This window comes from Heliconius melpomene, chromosome 6 (assembly GCF_056956725.1).
Source record: "Heliconius melpomene rosina isolate 202511_hmr_F chromosome 6, ASM5695672v1, whole genome shotgun sequence".
NCBI classification, from domain to species: domain Eukaryota; kingdom Metazoa; phylum Arthropoda; class Insecta; order Lepidoptera; family Nymphalidae; genus Heliconius; species Heliconius melpomene.
Genome location: NC_140394.1, coordinates 11,695,484 through 11,718,831, shown reverse-complemented (window position 1 = coordinate 11,718,831; position 23,348 = coordinate 11,695,484). Strand labels below are relative to the sequence as shown.

The 23,348-nt window shown below is 32.9% G+C and overlaps 1 long non-coding RNA gene across 1 annotated transcript; it reads right to left on the bottom strand.

Moving 5' to 3' along the window:
• Nucleotides 1-436: 436 nt before the first annotated feature.
• On the bottom strand, nucleotides 437-22,638 carry LOC146538515 (uncharacterized). Its single transcript, XR_014878063.1, has 3 exons — nucleotides 20,619-22,638; nucleotides 20,212-20,324; nucleotides 437-588 (listed from the first exon to the last, which is right to left on the bottom strand). It is a non-coding gene; the product is annotated as an uncharacterized LOC146538515 (long non-coding RNA).
• Between the last annotated feature and the right edge of the window lie 710 nt (nucleotides 22,639-23,348).

Genomic DNA, 23,348 nt, shown 5'->3' with positions numbered 1-23,348 from the left:
TACTTTTAATATATCTATTTTCCTTTTTAACAATATCTGATAATCTGCAAATTGTCTATTTTTAACTAAACAAAATCTTTTTACTGTTATGTGGAAGACACTATTACATATAAAATCAACATTTTCTTTAAGATGTTCCTCACATTGAGCAAGAAAACTAAAATTTACATCTTTTTCCAATTAGCAGATTGCAAGTTTTTTGAGGTTTAAAGAATATGATAATGTTTCGTATAAATTATTGCAGATTGTGGCACAGTTCTCAACACATAAAATCTTATAAAATTTTCAGATATATAGTTTAATTTCTTTTTAGCATTATCATATTCCTTGAAGTCCATAAAAGTGTACAATAATATATTATCGGTATGTTTCAATTTTAAAACTGAATCACAAAGCTTGCATTGGGGCGAGCTATGACAAATGTACAATTTTCAAAAAAGTCATACATTTTCTTCAAATGAAGAATTGTCAGTCATGTTGGTGTGACTGCCTTTCTTTCGATCTGCAGAATCATTATTTCAGCAGCTAAACAATTTATCCATATAAATCCTTAATTTGCAGTGACTGTTGCCTCTCCAGGTAGCAATCCTGAAAATAACAAGAGTTAATAAAGGCCAGGTTACAGAAACTAAAATCAACATATCATTGTTAGATGAACCTTCTTGATTAAGCAATTAAAAGAAAATTAAAGAAATTGTTGAAGATTAATGTAATTTTAATTGTAACTATTAGTATTCTTTTTAATTTATCTGTGTTTACGTTTTAAAATGGTTAATTAATATTTAATATTTTATTTTTACATATACAGGGTGGAATTGTCAGCACCACTTTAAATGAAACCACAGTTTTAACTACTCTATAAAAGCCTAATATAATTCAGAAAAAAAATAATTCCTAAAAATGAAAAAGTTATTTTATCAAACAAAATAAATAATAAAATTATCGTTTTAACCCTTTCAGACCTGATTTTTTATTTTTTAGAATTTGTTTGAGCCGATTTTATTTCAGTTAGATATTCGCCTATTGAGCATGGAAAAACAAAAAAAAAATTGATTATTAGATTATTTTCCGAGAAAATTGATGTTTTCTTTATGTGATCAAATGTGGACATTCGGCCTAAGTGATTATAATAACTGATGTATGGGTATAATTGAACAAATAACAAATAGCTTGATTTTGGCCATTTTTATTATTACAAAAGTATGAAATTCAAACTAAAAATAATTAAACATCTTCAAAACAAAAATAAATCTTCTTACAAAATAAAACAACATAAAAAATCTTCTAAAAAGACAACAAAATAGTAGGAACTTTAGTTACTTAGGTATGAAAACTTAGGAAGCAATTTTTGTCTTTAGTCAGACATAAGTGCACTTTGCACTTTATGCATTTGATGCGGGATTTCCCTTTACACCCCGTTAACTTACAGCGCGTTCCACAACCATCGTCATGAGCTGGAAAGTGACCAATACCATCTCGAGCAATTTCAGTTGACGGACGTACTTCTCCTGGTCTTCTAGGAACAACTACTGGTAAAGGACTGCTCAAACTACTTGGACGACCCCTTTTAGCACCTGATATTTTGTTTCGAAGAACTAAACTTTCAGCTAAGCGTCGACGAAAGTGAAGAAGTGCGAGCCGTTTTGCTTTTGGTATCCCAAGCAAGTCACAATCCATATCATACTCGCGGTAGGCTTGAACAACTGCCAAATTTGATGCGTGGAATATCATACGCAAAGGCCACTTCTTTGACTTTATAAACGTTCTATAATAACTCATAAGTTGATCAAGGAGATCTACCCCTCCCATGGCGTGATTGTACTTTTTTACAATTTCAGGCCTCTCGACTTCTATAAATCTCTTCTCTGTTTTGGACCATCTTTTCACCATATCTTTTTCTCCTATACCAACGAAATTGGAAGCTAAGTTGGCTGGTTTGTTATCAAGCCATTTCACCATGGTGACATCTCCATCCGTACTACAAAGCTCTTCGGCAAAACCCCTTGGTTTCTTTTTTATATCTTTGTCACTAAGCAACGGTGGCCTTGTAAATCTATTGACACGCGCAGTGCAGGTAGCCATTATGCCTTTGTGTTTCAAAATTTGGAGCATGTAATAAGACGAGAAGTAATTATCGCAATATAACTCATGACCTCTACTGTCACCGACTCTTTTCATTAGATGTAATACTACCGCAGCTCCAAAGCCTACTTTCTTTATCAGTGACCTGTCTAATTCTGGAATAGAATTTTGATAAATAATAAAGTCATAGGCACGGCCATTTTTCCCACACAAAAAGAAAAGCTTGATTCCCCATGGACAAGGTTTTCCTTTGATGTACTGCTTAGCAGAATGTTTCCCTGTAAAAGGAACTATTTGTTCATCGACACACAATTCTTTTTCTAGCGGTATTTCTAAGCATCGGCTTCGGATCGCATTATAGATTGGTCTTACTTTATAAAACACGTCAGTGCAATTAGTAGGCTTTTTCATATTATCTACTAAATGGAGATTGTTACGAAGTTCAAAGAACCTATCTCTTGCCATATTGTTAGTGAAAAGTGGAATGCTAATATGATTTTCCCAGTACATTTTCAAAACTGGATAGTTGAAAACTCCCGTTGCCATGTGCAAACCAAATAAAATTTCAATTTCATAGCTGGACGTAGGCTTAAACCTGGTTTTTCCTGACTGTACTGCATATAAGTTTGTCATTTCGGCCATTTGTTCAAAAAGCTCTACAGGAACATATCTATTATAATAACAAATGGGATCTTGCACGATGGGTTCTAAAGCTATTGGTAGCAAGAAATCCGTTGGTATTGTGTTATTTATTTGTCTATGCCTCCACTTTATGTTCGGTTTTGGCGTAAGGTAATCGAAAAGTTCAGCATTCGGCGTAACTTGCTCCTCTTCGCCCTCCACAATATCCGGCTCTCTTGGCGCCTCAGGCTCGGACTCGTAATTGAAAGCTGACCTTTCTTCGTCTTCACTTTCGTCTTCTTGTTCGTCAGGGGGGTCAAGTGGGGTGTACTCTCTTTGATTCTGAGTTACTACATCGGCTCCCAACCTAACGTGTCTCGCAAATGGGACATTATTATTATTTCCCACATCCTCATCATCCGAAGATAGCTCAAATTCCGACTGGTTATCCTTTTCCAAAGCTCTCAAAGCATCCCTCGAAAACATGATTATAATTTGATCATAAATTTACCTGTAATAAACACAATTTAAGACTTTACCACGCAAATTTTATAATAAATTATAACATTTATTACCAGAAAATAACTTTATTTACTAACAGCAGCAAAGTACCTATTTTGAAAAAAATGTTTAACCAATACCTACTGTCCACGTTTGTGGACATAACGAATATTCGCGATTTATTGTACAAATAACTAAAAATTTTGATGTAAAATACTTTGTTCTTTGCCTATATAGTATAACTTATCCATTTATATTTATTTCAAAACATATCTAGCAGAAAAACTTGAAATTTCAATAAAATAAAAATGACTTACCTACTCAGTTCAAAGTTTCGCTGGTAACTGACCGAAAATGGCTTAGAAGTGCACACACGTATCAATAGATGCCGCTAGTTGTTTCATTTTTAATAATTTAGAATGTTCGCAAGCGATGACAACAGTTTTTATTTACGTAAAATTTAAATTTAGTAGTAAAAAGTCTCAAAACTTTTATGTCCTCAATTGTGCACGCGAGGTCTGAAAGGGTTAAAATAAAACGCCATTTGTAAAGTATAACAGAAGCACGCACACACTTACCTGTCAAACCACAACGTCGCACACGTACGTGTGCGTCACTCGAAATACGGTGTGGATAAAAATCGTGAAATGAAAAAAAATCCTACCTCCAAACTGTTGAGGTGTACGGTTTGGGATTGTAATGATACACTCGATTGCTGAATATAGACTAATTTATTATTATAACTACACTACTTTTATATCCTAGCTACAATAGAAAATATAACTATACAAACCTACTTAAGATATACCACTACCACCCTTTCAATAAAAAAAATATATATTTATATATTTTTTTTTATACTTACTATATAGGTACTAATTATATTATACTATACTTATTAACTACAACATAAAATTATCAAGTAGCATTATTCTTATGATACAATTTAGTCCTATTTTTATGAACTACATCAACTTTTCCATTTTTTAAAACTTCATTTGGCGGTAAGTCTCTTATTACTATAAATGGACCAGTATACAATGTATCTAATTTATTTCCTACTTCATTCTTAATTAATATTAAATCTTTATAACTTATAACTTTATAACTTATTGGGTTTATCCGTTTATCATATCTTAATTTTCTATTTAATTTACTTTGGATTAAATTACCTTTTGCTTCTTTATGTGCTATCTGCAATCTATATTTAAGTTCACAAGGATAATTTTCGTAATTGTAAAGTGGATCTACCTTTTTTTGTAAATCATTAGGCAGTGAACATCTTTTTCCAAACTCTTAACTCAAATGGAGAAAATTTCGTTTCTGAATGAACTGTTGTATTATACGAGAATGACCAAAATGGTAACCAATCACTCCATGTTTCAGGATAGTTTTCAGTTTGTATTCGAAGAAATGAATTTAAATGCTTGTGTGTTACCTCTAGAGCACCTATTGACTCGTGATGATAAGCAGTAGAATTTGTTTTATTTGCAATAAGCTACATACCTCATGAAATGTTGCAGAAATAAACTCCTTACCGTCCGTCCGTCCGTTACGGTCCGTAGCAATTTCCTTTGGCACTCCGTATCTAAGTATAAAATTATTAACAAAAACTCTAGCTACCTCTACAGCTTTTTTAGAAACTAAGGGATAGGCTTCAACATATTTACTTAATTCACATTGTAATATTAATATGTATGAATTATTTTCATTATCCCTATCTAAAGGACCAACAATGTCTAGATATATTTTTTCAAAAGCAGAATTTGCTGTTGTCGTAATGACCATGGGTTCTTTTATAGGTAACGAATGTTTTTGACGTTGACATTTTTCACAATGCTTAACATACTCTCTTACATCGTTATCTATACCTGGCCAATAATAATATTTTTTAATATTATTAATCATCCGTCCCATACCTGCATGGCCACTGCTAGGTAAGAGATGGAAATCATTCAATATAACGCGCTTTTCATATTTATCGTTTATTTGTTCTACGTTATTTAATATGCTTATTATTGGTCCGGATCTACTTTTATTACTCGTTACTTCTTGTATTAGTTTTCTTATAAAAACTTTATTTTCATCATTTTTAATACACATATATTGTTAACATTTATTCTTTTACAAAATGAATCTAGTTCTGTCACAAATTCACGTGGTGATATTTGAGATTCAGAGTTTAGATTTTTAATATGAATTATTCTTTTACTACTTTCATAGCACAAAGATTTACTTTCCTCACATATTAGTCTTAATCGTTTTAATTCTTTTAACATTTTTCCTTCTATAAAACGTAATTCAGCTGAACCTATCGGTTTCATATGCGTACTCACAACTTTAGGTTGATCAGACCTCGAGTCAGTGGGAACCATATTATCCGTAGAATCAGTATTATTATTTTTTCGCGATTGCGCTCTTGTCATAACATTAATTGTTCTTTCATGCATCTCTTTCAATTCTTCCGATGAAAGACATATTCGAGACAAAGCATCTGCAGCTGCATTGTTCGAACCTCTAACATACTCCACAATAAAATTGTACTCTTCTAACGCAATCCTAAATTTCATAAGTCTACTAGATGGATCTTTCATATTAAAGAGAAACACTTAAGGCTTATGATCAGTTCGAATTATAAAACGACGTCCGTATAAATATGGATGAAAATGTTTAATAGCCCATACTATAGCTAATAGTTCTTTTTCAATAATGGGATAGTTACATTCCGCTTTATTTAACGTTCTACTGGCAAAAGCTATTGGTCTTCCGTTATTATTCGACAAAATTGCTCCTATAGCACTATTCGACGCATCAGTTTGGACTATGAACTGATTTTTATCTGAAAAATCCGGATATTGTAATACTTGAGGTGATATTATGTGTTCTTTAAGAGTTTCAAATGCTTTCTGACAATTTTCATTCCAATTGAAAGTCACATTTTTCCTACACAATAAATTTAAAGAATGTGCAATATCTGCAAAATTTTTTATAAACTTCCGATAGTGATTGGTAAAAGCTACAAATCTCTTTACTTCATCGATATTTTTTGGGCGTGGAAAATTTTTTACTACGTTTATCTTTTCAGGATCAGGCAAAATACCTTCACTACATATACCTAAACTACCTAAATAAACTATTTCTTTTTTCAAGAAATCACATTTCACAGGGTTTAATTTCAATTTTATATTTCTTAATCTCTCAAAAACACTTATTAGGTTGTTATTATGAGTCTCTAAGTTTCTTCCAAAAACAATTAAATCATCCAAATATACAAGACATTTTTCATTATTTAAACCAGACATTGCCATATTCATCATACGGGAAAATGAATTTGGACTTGTTTTTAATCCCATTGGCATACGTGTCATTTGATATTGACCTGAACAAAAAGCTGCAAGTTTTCTACTATTTTTATCTAAATTTACATTATAGTATCCTTGATGTAAATCTAAATGAGTAAAATACACACTATCCGATAAAGAATCCAATATTTCTGTTATATCTGGTAAAGGATATTTATCATCTTCGATACAATTATTGAGTTTACGATAGTCAATTACCAATCTCATCTTTTTTTCTCCAGATTTATCACTTTTTTTTTGGTACAAGTAAAACTGGACTAGACCAATCACTTTTATTTGGTTCTATTATTTTATCATTTAACATTTTATCTATTTGCTGTTGTATTTCGGGTTTTTGTGTATATGGCAATTTATATTGTTTGCAAAAAATAGGGTTGGTATTAGGTTTTAAGGTAATAGAATGTAATAGCTTTATAGAATTAATGGTTATTAAATAATAAATAATACATATATGATTGTTATCATAAATAATGTTTTGTAATTGACATTTGACACTTGTCATTGATTTGGCGTTTAAAATATCCGTCTATGACTTGGTACTTAAGTAATGGATTACTATAGAATTATGATTATATTTAATAGATATATAAAGGTAATGGTATATAAATAATAAATAATACATATATGATAATTACAATAAATAATATATTATAATTGATAATTGACACTTGTCTAGGATTTGTAGTTTGATACATCTATCTGCCTATGATTTGCTGGCTGGTGAGAGAAAACAATGGAATTACGATAATATTTGACTTATAGTATTTATTGTAAATGTATTATATATCCTCGGCTATCTTAATTATAAATGTTAATAGATTTATCATTAATATAATCAAATATTACTGTGATTGCAAATGTGGTAAGTATAGTACAGGTAACTTATATGTAATTACACTGGGCTGGAGCAGTGAAAGGCGAGTGTTAGTACTGTAAAGGGATCCCTTAAGCCTACAGATGTGGTCACAAGTCCACGGCACTGCTCCAAGCTTCAGATCATTTAAAAGGTAGAATAACATTACTTATAGCTACCAACCGCTTCTGATGTTTATTCGATACGACAATCCTCCAATTATTCTAATTTATCTTTATTTATTATATCTACTATCATGATTCTAACAAATGCGTATAAATATCCGTGGTATTGAATTTGTCTCCAGGGAGATAAAAAACATCCGCATATTTAGCGCATATATTTTCAACACATATTTGTTCTTCATCATTTAGATGACTAAGGTGTAATAATGGCAATAACTTTTTTACTCTATTTGCATTATTTTTATGCTTTTCAAATGAACAAACACTATATTCATTCAACTTTTGAAATTTTGGTTTAAAATTTTCTAAAAGTAAATTATTTTCTGTAACGTTTAGAATTTTAACAGGTATGTCGGTTCGGTTCGGTTCTTTATTTATGGCGCTTCGAGCGTGCCAGTTGAGCACTATTCACTTCGCCAATGTCACGTTGTATGGAGAACACACAAAGGAGGTTGTACGGTAAAAAAGAGATTATATTACACAATAGGAGAATGCATGTCAAAAAGAGTCCAGTTAAAGTGTTGCCTTCACCTATAAAATAAAAAATCATAAAATAAATATATACGTGAACATGAGTTAGTAGTAAATAATATTTTACAAATATATTAATTTATAGTTTAATATTATTATATCTAATATATTTACATAAAAATTTACATAGAGGACTAAACACAAACATTAACAAACATTGAACACTAAGAGGACGGGGAACTTTATAAGGAAGAACATCATATAAGGGATGAATTAATTTAGGACAGGAAAAAAGTATGTGGGAAGGTGAACCGTCGTCCAGGCCACATTCACACAGTGAGTGGTCCCTGACCCTGATCTTGGCTAGGTGCACAGGCGTACAAGCATGCCCAAGGCGCAAACGACAAATAGTTGATAAAACCCTCCGTTCAGTAGTCTTTTGAGAAAAAAACCAAGGTCGCCTTGGGATATTGAGTTGAATAGTGGCATAATACTTACCTTTCTGAGATTTTGACAATTCCCAGAATTTAGTCCATGACAAATCCAAATGAGCTTGTGCAAGAGACAGCAGATCCTGAACCGAAATAGAAAAGTGATCTAAAGTAACCACACTGGATAGCTAATTTAGCACAAGAGTCTGCAGATTCATTCCCACTGATTCCAGAATGCCCTGGAATACAAAGTAACCAAGCCAAAGTAACATCTAAACCCTTTAGATAACATGAGTAGAGTTCTTCACGAATCCTTAAAATTATGGAAGATCTCAATCTACTATGAAACGGATTTCCCTTTATAGCCAATATGCAGCTTAATGAGTCAGTAAAGATAACAGTCTGTTTAAAATCGTGGGAGAGTGTGAACAGGATTGCTTCCAACAAAGCAACAGCCTCTCCTGTAAACACAGATGATGGACATTTAAATTGTAATATAATTTTGAATTTTGGTATCCAGCAAGCTGCACCAACACAGCTTTCCTTTGAAAGCTTCGATGCATCTGTAAAGATGAGGACATGGTTTAGCCAATTTTCATTTACCTTGGATTGAAACATTTCGTTGGTGTCAACAACTCCCTTGGATAGGCCAAGATTAGTGATAACAGAAGGATGGTGTACTAAAGCCCGATAAGGCGTACAAAATAAAGGATTAGCTGGACTACTGGACAAGGGATGAGGAAGGGAAGTAATTTTAAGGAAGCTATTGAGCAAGTATGGGAGCGGTTTGCCGCGGGGGATGAGGTCCGCTAGCTCAGATAGCTTAGGCAATAAGGGATGGGAAGACAGCTGTAACATTTTGCCTACAAATCGGTCAGACAGGAATTGTCGGCGGATAGGAAGGGGAGGATCCACACACTCCACCTGCAGAGCATTGGTGGGGGAAGACTTCATCACCTAAAATAATCCGTAGACACTTGTATTGTATACGATTAAGTTTTTCAGTAGCAACTTTGTTAAAGGGGTCTAGAACAAACAATCCGTAATCAATATGGCTACGGATTATGGCATTGTACAGTAGTTTTTGAGTATAAGGGTGTGCACCCCACCACACACCAGATACAGCTCTTAAAGCATTAATGCCTTTTTCACACTTTCTAGTGAGATATTCAGCATGGGCAATTGTCTCAATGCCTAGTTACCTAGACTATTGGAGCAGTAGATTCCGGTATGCTCCGATAGCAGATCTAATGAGTTTAAAACGCTATCAACAGATTCGTAGATTTCTACACTTTGCTGATAATAGCTTAGAAGATACTGATAGATATTACAAAGTAAGACTAATAGCAGAAAAAATAAGAAAAAACTGTTTGCTGCAAGAAAATGAAAACAAATTTAGTATAGATGAGATGATGATTGCTTATAAAGGAAGAAAGGCAGGCAACAGAAAGCAGTACATGAAAGATAAACCCAACAAGTGGGGATTCAAAAATTACGTGCGAGCTGGAGTAAGTGGCATGATATATGACTTTATCCTATATGGAGGAGAAGATACATTCCGTTTTCATAAATTCACTGAACAAGAAATTTCAATTGGGTTTGGGGCACAAATTGTAATAGCTCCGTGTCAATCTATTTAAAGAAAGCCAGCCACCATATTTTGTGACAATTTTTTTTCATCGCCTGAGTTATTTTATATTTTAAAAGAAAATTATGGCGTATTTGGTTTAGGTACGATTCGTAACAATAGAACCAGGGGAGCTGGATCTATTTTGCCTAGTGAAAAGGCAATGAAAAAGAAAAAGAGAGGAGCTTATTCACAGGTCGTATGTGACAAAACCAAGCTGGCTCTCGTTCGCTGGAACGACAATAAGCCTGTCACCCTGATAAGTTCATTTGTTGGATGCACACCTGTGCATAAAATAAAGAGATATTGTAAGGTAGAAAAGCGAAAGTTAGATGTTGACTGTCCTCAAATAGTAAGGGAGTACAATAAACATATGGGGGGTGTAGACCTGGGTGATATGTTAGTATCTCTTTATAAAATACCGTTCAAGTCTAGAAGATGGTATATGGGTATATTTTGCCAGTTGTTAGATATAAGTATAAATAATTCATGGATTTTATATAAAAAAAATACTAACGACAGAAAAAAAATGTCTTTGAAAATATTTCGGCAAGATCTATATCTAAATTTAACAAAAAAGAACCGGTCTGTACGTTCTCACTCTATCGTTAAAAATTCAACAATAAAGAACCCTAAGTTACCCAGGCCCATTAGCCCCATACGTTTCGACAATATTTGCCACTTTCCTAATACAAAAGAAGACATGGGGAGGTGCAAATATTGCCTAAAAAATACTACTGTGTGCTGTTTTGTTACCGGAAAAAAATCTCGTAATTGTTTTCTCAATTTTCATACAAAATAATACTAAGTTTTTTGTGAAATGCTAGAAGAGGCTCTATTATGTTATAAAAGATATTTTGTTATGTCTTTGTTTTGTTTTTTATATAAATAAAAATATTTTGTAAACCGCACTACCTGTTTGAATGTGTACCCTAATTTGATTATGTTCATCACAGTAAACATTACAATAAAGTGGTATTTCTCGACAGATTTGGCAATGTTCACTCTGATGAACATTGGTTTCCTGGAAACCTGAAGGTCGCAACATTTTTTTTTAATTTTTTCTGGATTCCTTACTACCCTAAACTTATAAATATACATAAATTTTACATATATATAACACATTGAACCTCTACCAAATTAAGGGGTTATCTGAACGTGAGGATATAGAGACTTGGCCTGAGTTAAAAGAATTATTGGAACAACATTTTGGTGACCCACGTAGCGAAGAATGTATAAAAATTTCTCTCGAATCATGTAAAATTAAATCAGGGGAAAGTTATTTAGAGTTTTGTAACAGAATACAAAATATTCGGTCGCTGTTAATATCTAAAGTAAATTTATCGGCAGATGAAGAAGTTAAAAATGCGAATATTGCTATTTATAACCACACAGCCTTAAATGTTTTTCTCTATAATTTACCAGAAAATATGGTGCGTATTGTGAGACTTAAATCACCTAGTACATTAGAACAAGCTCTATCAATAGTTTTAAAGGAGGTTAATTTTCATGAACAATATCAACTTCGTAATCGCATTCTTAATAATTCAACGGCACCGAGGCCAACACCTAACGTCGCAGGATCGTCATTTACACAAAATAATCTTACCCCTCAGCAAAAATTTAATTTTGGAATCCATACTAGTAGACCTCAATTTACACAACAACCAAAATTTGAATATAAACCGCAGCAAACATTACTAAAGCCTCAACCGTTCGGGTATAGGCCTCCCCAAAATCCACAATTCGGATATAGGCCTCCCCAAAATCCATAATTCGGGTATAGGCCTCCCCAAAATCCACAATTCGGGTATAGGCCACCCCAAAATCCGCAATTTGGGTATAAGCATCCCCAAAATCCTACTATGACACCACAACAGTTTGGTCGAAGACCACCTCAGAATAACCGCTTAGAATCAACTGACATATCTATGAGAACGGCACCCTCGCGACCTCAAATAGCGCAACAAGGTTTTAGGTTAATTGAAACTGATTTACAAAATGAAAATTTGGAATACGACTATTACTACGATTATGATCCTTATGACTATATGAATTACGAACCGTATTTTGAGGACGTGCCTTATGCACCTATTGACGAAATAGACAATTATATTGTAACTCCACCAAGCCTCACAAAAGAAGAAATCATAGAATTAAATTGTGACCCGAATCTTAAATTACCTCATATTTTTATTCCAGAAATTATTGCAAAATTAATGATTGATACTGGCAGCACTCGCTCGTTTATTAGCCCCCGTATTGCTTACCAATATTTTCCTAATTTTATTAAATATGAACCTTTTAAAGTTATTAGCACACATGCTTCTAGCCTACACAGAGAAATTATTGAAATTCCCTTATTTCCGACTTTTAATACTACAGATTATCATAAATTTCATTTATATGATGTAGATGAACGCTATGACGGACTTATTGGAAACGATTTACTTAAACAATTGGACGCAATTATTGACCTCAAACATTTATTACTGAGAACTAAGACCACTGACATTCCTATAATTAATAATTTGAATTATCTCGTTCATTTATAACCTCGGTGTGAACAACGAGTAAAGATCCCTACTGATTTACACACGGGAGAAGCAGTAATTGAATTTAAAGAGTTTACACCTGGTATACGAATGCCTTCTGCATTAGTAAATTGTATTAATGGATATGCATCAACAATAATTCAAAACACTTTAGATAGACCTATGACTTTGACTATTAGCAAAGCGTTTAAAACATCGAGTATTAATATTTCAGAATGTAACTTCATACAAAATAATAACGAAACAATGACTGACACCGACGAAATATTGAAACAAAATTTAAATGCGGACGCTTTGTCAAGAATTAGAGTAAATGCCACACATTCAGACGATGAAAAAGACTCTATGATAGTAAATTTTGATAAGAAAGAGAAAGGGCTACGGCAACGCAATTACTCTAGTGCAATGTCTGTATCAGAATGTAGTTCTAGGGAAAAACCTATAACCCTTTCCGATTCCGAAACTTTATCAGTGCCGAGTTCACCTAGGACATGTGACTATCCGGTTAGGTCACCGTCTGAAACATCCAAAACAGACACAGTTCATTCCGCTAATATCGTAGAATCGTCAGGTATACCAATATTACACGAAGCAATAGACACAAAGCCAAATCAAATTCTAGTATATACATGGTTTAAGAATGAAATACAAGTTCGCGATCTTTCACGTGAAAAGCAAAAGGTGTTAGAAGTATTTTTACCCACTTATAATAGAGATTTAGTTAAACAATTTTTAAAGGAGTATATTAAACCAAAAACCAAGTATTTCATTTATTTTGAAAATAATGAACATCGGAAACAGTTTACTAGTATTGTCATAGAATTATTTAGGAAGGATACCGTTCTATTATTCGAATGTACAGAGCGAGTCATTTTTATAGAAAATGAAAAAGAACAAAAAGCTATCGTATTAAAACATCACCAAGGTAAAACATGTCACCGCGGTATTAAGGAAACTCTAGCAAGTATACGTAGGAATTATTTTTGGCACAATATGCAAGAAACCATTTCAGCCATTATTAATGCTTGTGAAACATGCTGTACAATGAAATACGATAGAAAACCTTTTAAACCTGTTTTACAGTTGACTCAAACACAAGACGCCCCGTTTCAAGAATTATTCATTGATCTTTTTCAGATAGAAGGAAATTACTATTTGACTATTATAGATGCATTTAGTAAATTGGGTCAAGCCATTTCAATAGATAATAGATCAACCGCGGAAGTAGTTTGTGCACTTATGAAATATTTTTAAATTTATGGTACCCCTAAAAAGATTAGTTCCGATCCTGGTAGCGAATTTAATAATGAATTAATGAAACAATTTTTGAGTTTACATAAAATCGAAATCCATATCGGTTCCCCTAACAACTCTAATTCGATGGGATTGATTGAGCGTTTACATTCTACTATTAATGAAATTTATAGATGCGCGAAATACGAAGAGAAATGCACGGATGCAGCATCAGTGATGATGTATTCCATTATTGCCTATAATAGTTCTATCCATTCTGTCACAGGTCTAACCCCTTTCGAAGTAGTATTTGGTCATACGGATTCAAGTAGTTTATTTGATATAGATTTAGAGAAACAATACAAATTGGTTAAAGATCATGCAAAACGTTTAAAAGTATTATATAAACACTTAGCCGGAAAAATGATTGAAATTAAGCAGAAGGTAAAGGAAAGTAGAGGTGGTGAAGATGAAATAGATCTTCCATTAGGAAAAATTATATTTACATTTATATATTATATTTACAAAAGACGTTAATAAACGGAAAAGCAAGGATAAACCGCGATATCATAAGGCCAAAATTATAGGAAAGGATTTAAATAATGTTATACCGATACAAATTGGTCAAAGAAAATCTAAAGTTCCCGTTAAAAATATAAAACGCCCTCCGCAGGTGGTGTTTGCTGATACTGATAATAATGGGATCTGTGCTGGCCCTTCATCTGCAATCTCTTGAAAATAATCCAGGTGTGTATCCTGTAAATGAAGGTCAGGCGTATCTTCAAACAGATTACTGGACTATAATTAAGGTTTTAAATTTAAATAAAATATATGATGATTTAAACTTTGTTATAAATAAATACAATGAATTTAACAATTTAATTAATAAAAATATTTCTTACTTACGTGATTTCCAAGTTGCAAGATTTCACGTTGAATATATTCGCGACATCACCGTACAGAAATATGAACAGCTAGTTCCACAAAAACGTTTCAAGAGAGGCCTTTTCAATCCATTGGGTTCTCTTATTAAAATTATTACTGGGAATTTAGACTATAATGACGCTGTAAGATATGAAAAAATCATTTCTCAGCTCGCAAATGATCAAACTACAATGAGGAACAAATTTACTTTAATATCTAAAATGCTTGATAGTTTTATAAATACTACTGAAGTTTTCAGATCAAAATTCTTTTGTATTAAATGAGCGTTTGAAAATTGTTGAATCTATGATCAAGGAGTTAGTTTCTAAGGATAATCATTTAGTGTATACCACATATATAGTAAGTCTTTTTAATTTGTTCGTAAGAAACTTTCGTACTATATTCATTAAGTTAGGAGAAATAGAGACTGCATTAGCTTTCAGTAAAATATCCATATTACATCAAAGTATTATTAATTCTACTGAACTACATTTAGTTTTAATATCTCAAACTGAAAATTTATTATATACGCCGAGTGCGGAAAATTTGGTAAAACTATAGGAAACAATCAATATGAAATCATATATTAAGCAAAACCAGATTACGTTTATAATGGAGATTCCAATTACAGATAACATTACTTATAATTATTATAAATTATATTCCTTACCTATTTTTCGTAAATCAGAAAATAAAACATTTTCCATTATCCCTAAATATCCCTACCTCTTGGCAAAGGGTACGAAATACTTACCGATCCTAAAACCATGCCGGTCACTTGCTGCTGGAGAACAATTCTTGTGTAACGAAGATCATCAAACTCTTTATCCTGAGATAACTTGTATCGAGCAGCTCTTAAAATTCGAAGATAACTTAACACAATGTGAGCAAAGAGAGATTGACATAGAGAATATAAGGGTCCAAAGAATCACATCTACAAGTTGGATACTATTTTCAAAATTTAGAAACACCCTAACTCAAACCTGTAATGGGGATGGTCAATAAGTATTCTATTATTGGGACTTATGTTATGACCTTAGACGAACCATGTAATGTTGAGGTAAAGAATATAAAGATTCGTAGTCATGTCAACCTCATAGAGAGTGATCCTGTGGGAACCAAGCAAGATTTAGTTTTGCCACAGCTGCCTATGGCTAGAGCCCCTGTATTATCCAGTACACGCGTACTCAATATGAAAGGAATCAATTTGGATGAAGTAAAATATATGTCAGCGGTAATAAAGCAAAGTGTTTTCAGTGATAGTGAAATCATTAATAGTGAAGGACATCCTAGAGTCAGTGAAATTTTAATTTACATCTTTATATTTTTATTTCTTTTATGTATACTCTCATTTTTACTTTATGTTTTTCGTTGTAAAATCTTACATATAAATTGTTCGCGAAATCATCGGAGAGTTATTAAAAATGAACAACCCGATAATTTCGCACTTGGGGAGGGAGGAGTTATGCACTCACCCAAATCCTCAGTATTAGGTTAAGCGAGATTATTCCGCTGGCTCAGCGAGACCACCGGAATATTCCCATTATTGTTATAAGCACTTTTATTGTTTCGTAAAAATTCATGTTAAATGTCGCAATACATTATAACTTTTGTAATACAAATATTTTTTACTTTAAGAATTAATATTGTTGTGATCTCCAAATCGATCAGACGTATTAAATAGTTTTAATTTAAATTAGTATTTTATTTTTTAAAACAGTAAATTCTCAATTAGAAAGTTTAACTATCTACCTTATATGTAAACAAACAAACAAACAAAATACTCTTTATTGTACCATAGAAAGGACACATGTATTAATACATAGAACAGTACAATTGGCGGCCTTATCGCTAAGAGAGCGATCTCTTCCAGGCAACCTTTGGGTAGAGGAGAGAATACATTATCTTAAAAGGGAAGGGGTGTACAGAGCTGATATCTAGTTTTACACACACACACATAAATACATAAATACATACATACACACATACATACATACATACATACTTACATACATACATACATACATACATACATACATACATACATACATACATTCACATATACATAAATATATAAATAAATATATAATACTTAGTTTATAAAATAATCTTTTTTTTTTTTGAACACAGAAACAAGAACATGAAATAAATACAAAAAATACTATCGAAACCTAGGTACTTATAGCGTTAAATAACAATCTTTCAGCCTCTTTTTAAATGTTTGTATAGTCATAGCTTGTTTGACTGTAATGGGTAAGAAATTCCACAAGCGGACAGATTTGATAGTAAAGGAATTGGTATAGAAGGAAGAAGAATAACGAGGAAATTCGAGGGTTAGACGAGACTTAGAGCGGAGTGGTAAATTATGTGATTCACATAAAAACTTAAATCGTTCTTTAAGATATGAAGGGGAATGCGTAGAAAAGAGAACATTATACAAAAGACAGAGAACATGAGTATTCCGGCGAAGTCGAATAGGTAGCCACTTGAGTTGGCTTATACTATGTATATACTTATGTATATAACATTTCTTAATAATAATTATTCACTTTATTTAAAACATAGAATACACGCACTTTATTTCTTTTTCTCCTTTTCCACTCGCACTACACATTCTGGACCTTTCGTTGCTCGACACCGGCTGCATTATTTTTCCGAAAAATCGACCCTCTTAAGCGGCACGAGTATAATCTCTCTTGATATCAATTTTTGATGACATTTTATATAAATTTTTACTATTATAATATTATAATACTAATTCTTTATTTGGAACTAAAAATAACACAAGTACAATATTTATGAAGATTGATAATGACTGCATTAGTGAGAACTGTGTTACAGCCATTATCGCCCACCTCAGAAGGACAAAGTAATAACATAGTTCCATACTATCTTATTTAAAGTAAGGGCATGCAAGGTTAAAATAAACAGTACAAATAAAGGAAGTTGATTGTGTTTGTGTGTGTGTTTGTATGTGTGTTTGTGGATGCGTGTGTGTATGTGTGCGTGTGCGCATGTGTGTGTATATGTGCGTGTGTGCATGAGTGTGCGTGTATGGATGAGTATATGCGAATGTGGTGAGAGAATGTGCAAGATCGTGAGTTTGGATGTCACTGTAAGCTGAAATTTCTTGCAGCTCACAGCTTACAGCTCCCGTCTGATGAAGTTTTCAGTATCCTCGTAGGTTAAGCCCATTAGCCACTGCGTAACTATTAGTTTACACTTCTTTGGGTGTAATGGATAAATGTTCAGTAATTTATTGACTTTATTGTACAGAGAACATGCTAAGTAACGGTAGTGTCTTCTGGCTATCTCCACCCTACAATATTCAATGGTACATACTCGGTCTTTCCTACGTTTATTGAGATTGATTATATATGGTGATACCGAGTGCTTTCTTAAGATAACATTTAATAAATAAAATTTTCTAACTGTTAGTAATTGTAATTTATAATATAAATCGAAGGTAGGATAGCGGATCAGTCTGGGTACATGAACATGTGCTTAGGTTACAAGAAGTCGCGTGTGCTGACAAGGAGAGGCTCGTGGGAAGAGATGTAGGATTAGGGGCAAATGCAATAAAGTTAGTTTTCGAAACATTCAAGGTTAGGAGATTTTGGGACAACCAGTCCATAACAGCAGTTAGGGCTGTCTCTGCATGATGCTGAGCCTCAGCCCAGGTTTCACCGTGTATAAGAAGGGCAATGTCATCAGCGTAAGTTATAATTTTGCAATTCGTCAGCTTCATTTTACAAAGGTCATTCAGGTAAATTAGAAAGAGGGTAGGCCCGAGTATACTACCTTGTCGTACACCAAATTCTAGCAGTTCTAGGTCACTGATGACATCGCCAATCTTAACACATTGGTAACGATCTACCAAATAACTTTTAAACATGTCATGCACAATACCTCTGATTCCTATGCGTTCTAATTTCTGTAAAAGGGTCGGGACAGAGACTGAGTCAAACGCTTTGGAGAGATCTAAAAAGATGGCAAGAGGTTTAGAGTTAGAGCTAAAGCGTTGAACTATAGAATTAGTTAGCTCCAAAACCGCATCCTCAGTTGATCTACCACTCCGGAAACCAAATTGATTCTCAGCAAAAAACTTATTTTGATTGAGGTAACGTAACAGCCTCGAATTCAACAATTTTTCAAAGATTTTCGACAGAGAGGTAAGGACCGAAATCGGCCTATAGTTACTTACACAATCTCTGTCACCACCCTTATGCACAGGATGCACAAGGCCAATTTTAAATACATCAGGAAAAACGCCAGAAGCTAGGCAAAGATTGAAGACGTGTACAATTATTGGGACTAGTACATTTCTAGCACCTTTAATTATTGCAGTAGGAATGCCGTCCCACCCGCAAGCGGACGTATTTTTGAGACTAAGAATAATACGATCGATCTCGGACTTGTCGGTGCAGAGGAGGACCATTGAGGATAGGGTTGAGGTCAGAGGTATGTTATTCGGTTTGGGTACAGTTTGATAAGATGTATGCAAGGAGGTAAATTTTGATGCAAGGTTTCTTCCAACATTGGAGAAATATTTATTTATTGAGTTAGCGACGGAGAGGGGGTCAGTTGAAGACAAGATTAAGTCATGACAAGAATTTAATCTATTAATATTACCTAACTTTTTAATTAATTCCCACGTAGCTTTCGGATCTTTTTTGAGACGACTAAATTCGTTACGTTCATATTCCCTTTTAATTTTATATATCTACATAAAATATATACAGAGCCCAGTATTATGGTTAATACAATAATAGAAAGCAGAATATTTGTAATAGTTAAATGAAATTCCACAGTTTTCGAAGAGTTATTGCCTCCAGCCGCATTCTGTATTATCAATGTCTCTTCTTTTGATTGATTTTTTCCCATTTTGTTTTTTTTTTCGTACTAATAATTTCTTTGTCTTGATACTTAGTAACAGTGCATCGGAATTCCAGTCTTTATATGGCGGGTTTCAGATTCGCGATGCGCGAGGCGCGCGGTTGGTAGGGTCGCCATGTACGGTTTGGGATTGTAATGATACACTCGATTGCTAAATATAGACTAATTTATTATTATAACTACACTACTTTTATATACCAGCTACAATAGAAAATATAACTATACAAACCTACTTAAGATATACCACTACAGAGGTATCTGGATTAATTTCTTTAGTTCTGGGTTTGAAATATTTTACCTATATGCAGTTTCAGTAAAAGGAGCGCTGCCTGTTCCACCCTGTATATCTATCTGTTTTAGGTTTTTTTAACTGTTACCATAAGATAGGCTATTTATTATGATAGGTTTATAAGTTAAATATATTGTCATTACAAGTGAACCAGTATCAATTAATAATATACTTGAATTACCATTTGAATACTTGTCAATACCCTTCTTTGCAATGGTCCTGGTATAACATTTGCAGGAAAATGTGATGTCCCTGGTTGTTCAGTGAAAAATTAAAATCTTTGATTACCTGATTCTGAAAATAAAATATAATTGGATGAAAATACATTGCCAATGTATGATTACTAATATGTATAAATAGAACAGTTTTTCTAAACAGTATTTTTTTTCAATAACATTGACGAATGAAGCCCTTTCAAAATGGTGGCAACATAACATTCTATGTTCACCATACATTTTTTCTGAAAATCGATATAAAATACCATGGGCCTTCGAGGAAGCAAAACTTGGCCCAAGTTTCACAACTGAAAAAGTACAACATTTAAGATATGACTTTATCTAGAGTAGTTAATACTTAATGATTACTTACCGGTGTGAATTGGTAGGACCTGGACTAGGGAACCTATATAGTTTAATTTCAGGATCTTCACGAGGGGACATTTGAGGCATCTACTTTTCAAACACTTGTCTCCCATATTTTAGATCCAAATATTGAAACAGAGAGAACAACTGAACAACAATAGAAATCTAAATATAAAATACAACAAGAAATGCTAAAAACAGGTTGCTTGTTTAAATCGCAGTAGTATGTTCGCCATTTGCAAATGCTAATGATATCATTGCCATATCAAAACATAATCCTACTACTGTACTTTAAATACCGGTTACATAAATTGTTTCTCATATCGAAAAACATTTTATCACGGTGCCCTGCATACATGAAATATTATAAAGAAAGTAATTTATTAAACATTAAGTAACTAAATCGTGAATTAAAATTAAATTCTTAAAAAATAGTACTTTTAGATTATTGACTACTAATTAGTAGTTTTACATCAATATAGTGTAAGACAATTGTCAGTGTGAGGGCAATTTTACAGAAAATAAAATAATAATACCCACATAATTATTTATAAAAGAGGAAGGGAACGGCTATAAAAAGTGACGTTTTTGAAGGATTGAGTCAGTACGTCGTTATTCTGCCTGTCGTAAGGTGTAAAATTGTGACAGTGTTCAAGTATTTAAAATCAGTGTCATTGTTGGAACTATGCGTTTTAAAACGTGTATAAGTGTAAAGTGTTATATAGAAACAGTGTTAGAAGTGTGTATATGTAAAAGAGGAACAATAAATTGTGGTTATTAAGTATTTTATTATACTTAGCACCTGACATTTTTACAATAGCAATACCACGGGATTTTTGGCCATGGATAAATGGTTGAACTTAAATAAGAATGGTAATGACGCAGATGATAATGCTATAAACTCTTAGGCAGGACAAAGTATTGGAAAACAGGCATCTCATGTGCAAAAAGAAAATATGATGAAAAGCCGAGCTGTAGAGCTACAGAACGTTGTGAATGTCCTTCTTGAATTAAAGTTACAGCTCTGGTTGTGGTTGGCAAGTCCATGTGTCGTCGAATACATGGCATAGTGTTCGGAAAAGATCAATTAAAACGATAGTTAAACAATATTTGAACTATGCACGACTACTTCCAAACTTTGACTGAATTTAACTATCAACTTAAATAAGGGTCAAATCAAGTGGTTCATAAAAATCTCTAAATCTACCTACTTTTACAATTTTTTGCTGGCAGTATACTCAAATATATCTTGTCAACACTTAAGATGAACGTACCATAAGTATCAACCACTCAAGATTGCATTCATGTGAATAAATTAACCTAAAGTGCAAAAATACGTAGTGGCCCTTATTTTGTTTTGACTAGTATATATTATAAAGTTGACGAATTTTTAAAAGCAGAAAGTTTAGAATGGAAAAATTGCTGTGGAATATGCACAGATGGTGCAAAAGCGATGACGGGCAAAAATATTGGTTTTAAATCATTTTTTCAAGCTGCTCATTATGATCATATAACTTTTACTCACTGCCTTATTCACCGAGAGGCTCTTGCAGCAAAAAAATTAGCACCAGAATTGAACGATGTGCTTCAGGATGCTGTTAAGATCATAAATTTCATTAAGAGCCATGCCCTTAACAGCCGCTTATTTTCAAATCTCTGTAAGGATACGGATTCCAACTACACAACTTTGGTATTACATGCAGAAGTAAGATGGTTGTCAAGAGGTCAAAGTTTAAGAAGATTATTGTTACTAAAAGACGAGATCGAAATATTTTTAACCGAACGAAAATGTGAACTTGCTGCTTTTTTTCAAAATGACTTATGGCTATCCAAGCTACGCTACGATCTCAACTTGTCTCTTCAAGGAAAAAATTGCGATATATTTACTTCAAATGATACAATTGAAAGTTGACGTTTAATTCATTTTATGCCTTACTATATGAATTCGAATAGAAAAAGCACAAATAATTAGAATACTGCATACATCAAAAGGAATAATGTGAAAACTGTTAAATGCTCAGTTGCTAGATTTCATATTACTAACTATTTACACAAATTAAAAAAATATATATATTTTAATTAGTAAAGGTAAAATATAAAACAAATTTTAAATAAATGATTACAATAGTATGATAATTGAAAATGTTTATTTATTATTATATAATAACATACTTTAACTTGACGCTTAAATTGTACGCGTAATAACAAATACTCGTATTTTTCCTCATCCTACCTCACAATCATATTTTTAATTTTATAAATTTTACTGATTATTAAAATCGTTTATAATTAGTATGTATTTATTTTTATTACTTACTAGCGGCCCGCTCGCGGTATCACCCGCGTGAACTATGTTATTATTAATTTCTGTCTCCATGGCTATGTCCTAGTGACGTCTATGCAAAATTTGAGACTCCTAGCATTTAGTAACGAATGACAAAGACAAATGTCATTAGTAACGAAGTTTCATACAAACTTTCAACCCCAAAAACAACCCCTTAGAAGTCGAATATTACAAATTCCCGTCTTAGCGAGCACCTACGTCCTATAAGTAACTCCTATGCAAAATTTCAGATTCCTAGCACATGTAGTTTCTGAGATTTCGTGATGAGTGAGTGACCTTTCGATTTTATATATATAGATTATTCTTAGAAATGTGCATTGGTCACTCGAGCAAAATCAAGCTTAAAACCGCGAAGGAAATATAATTAATCTAATATTTTACAAAAATTAATTA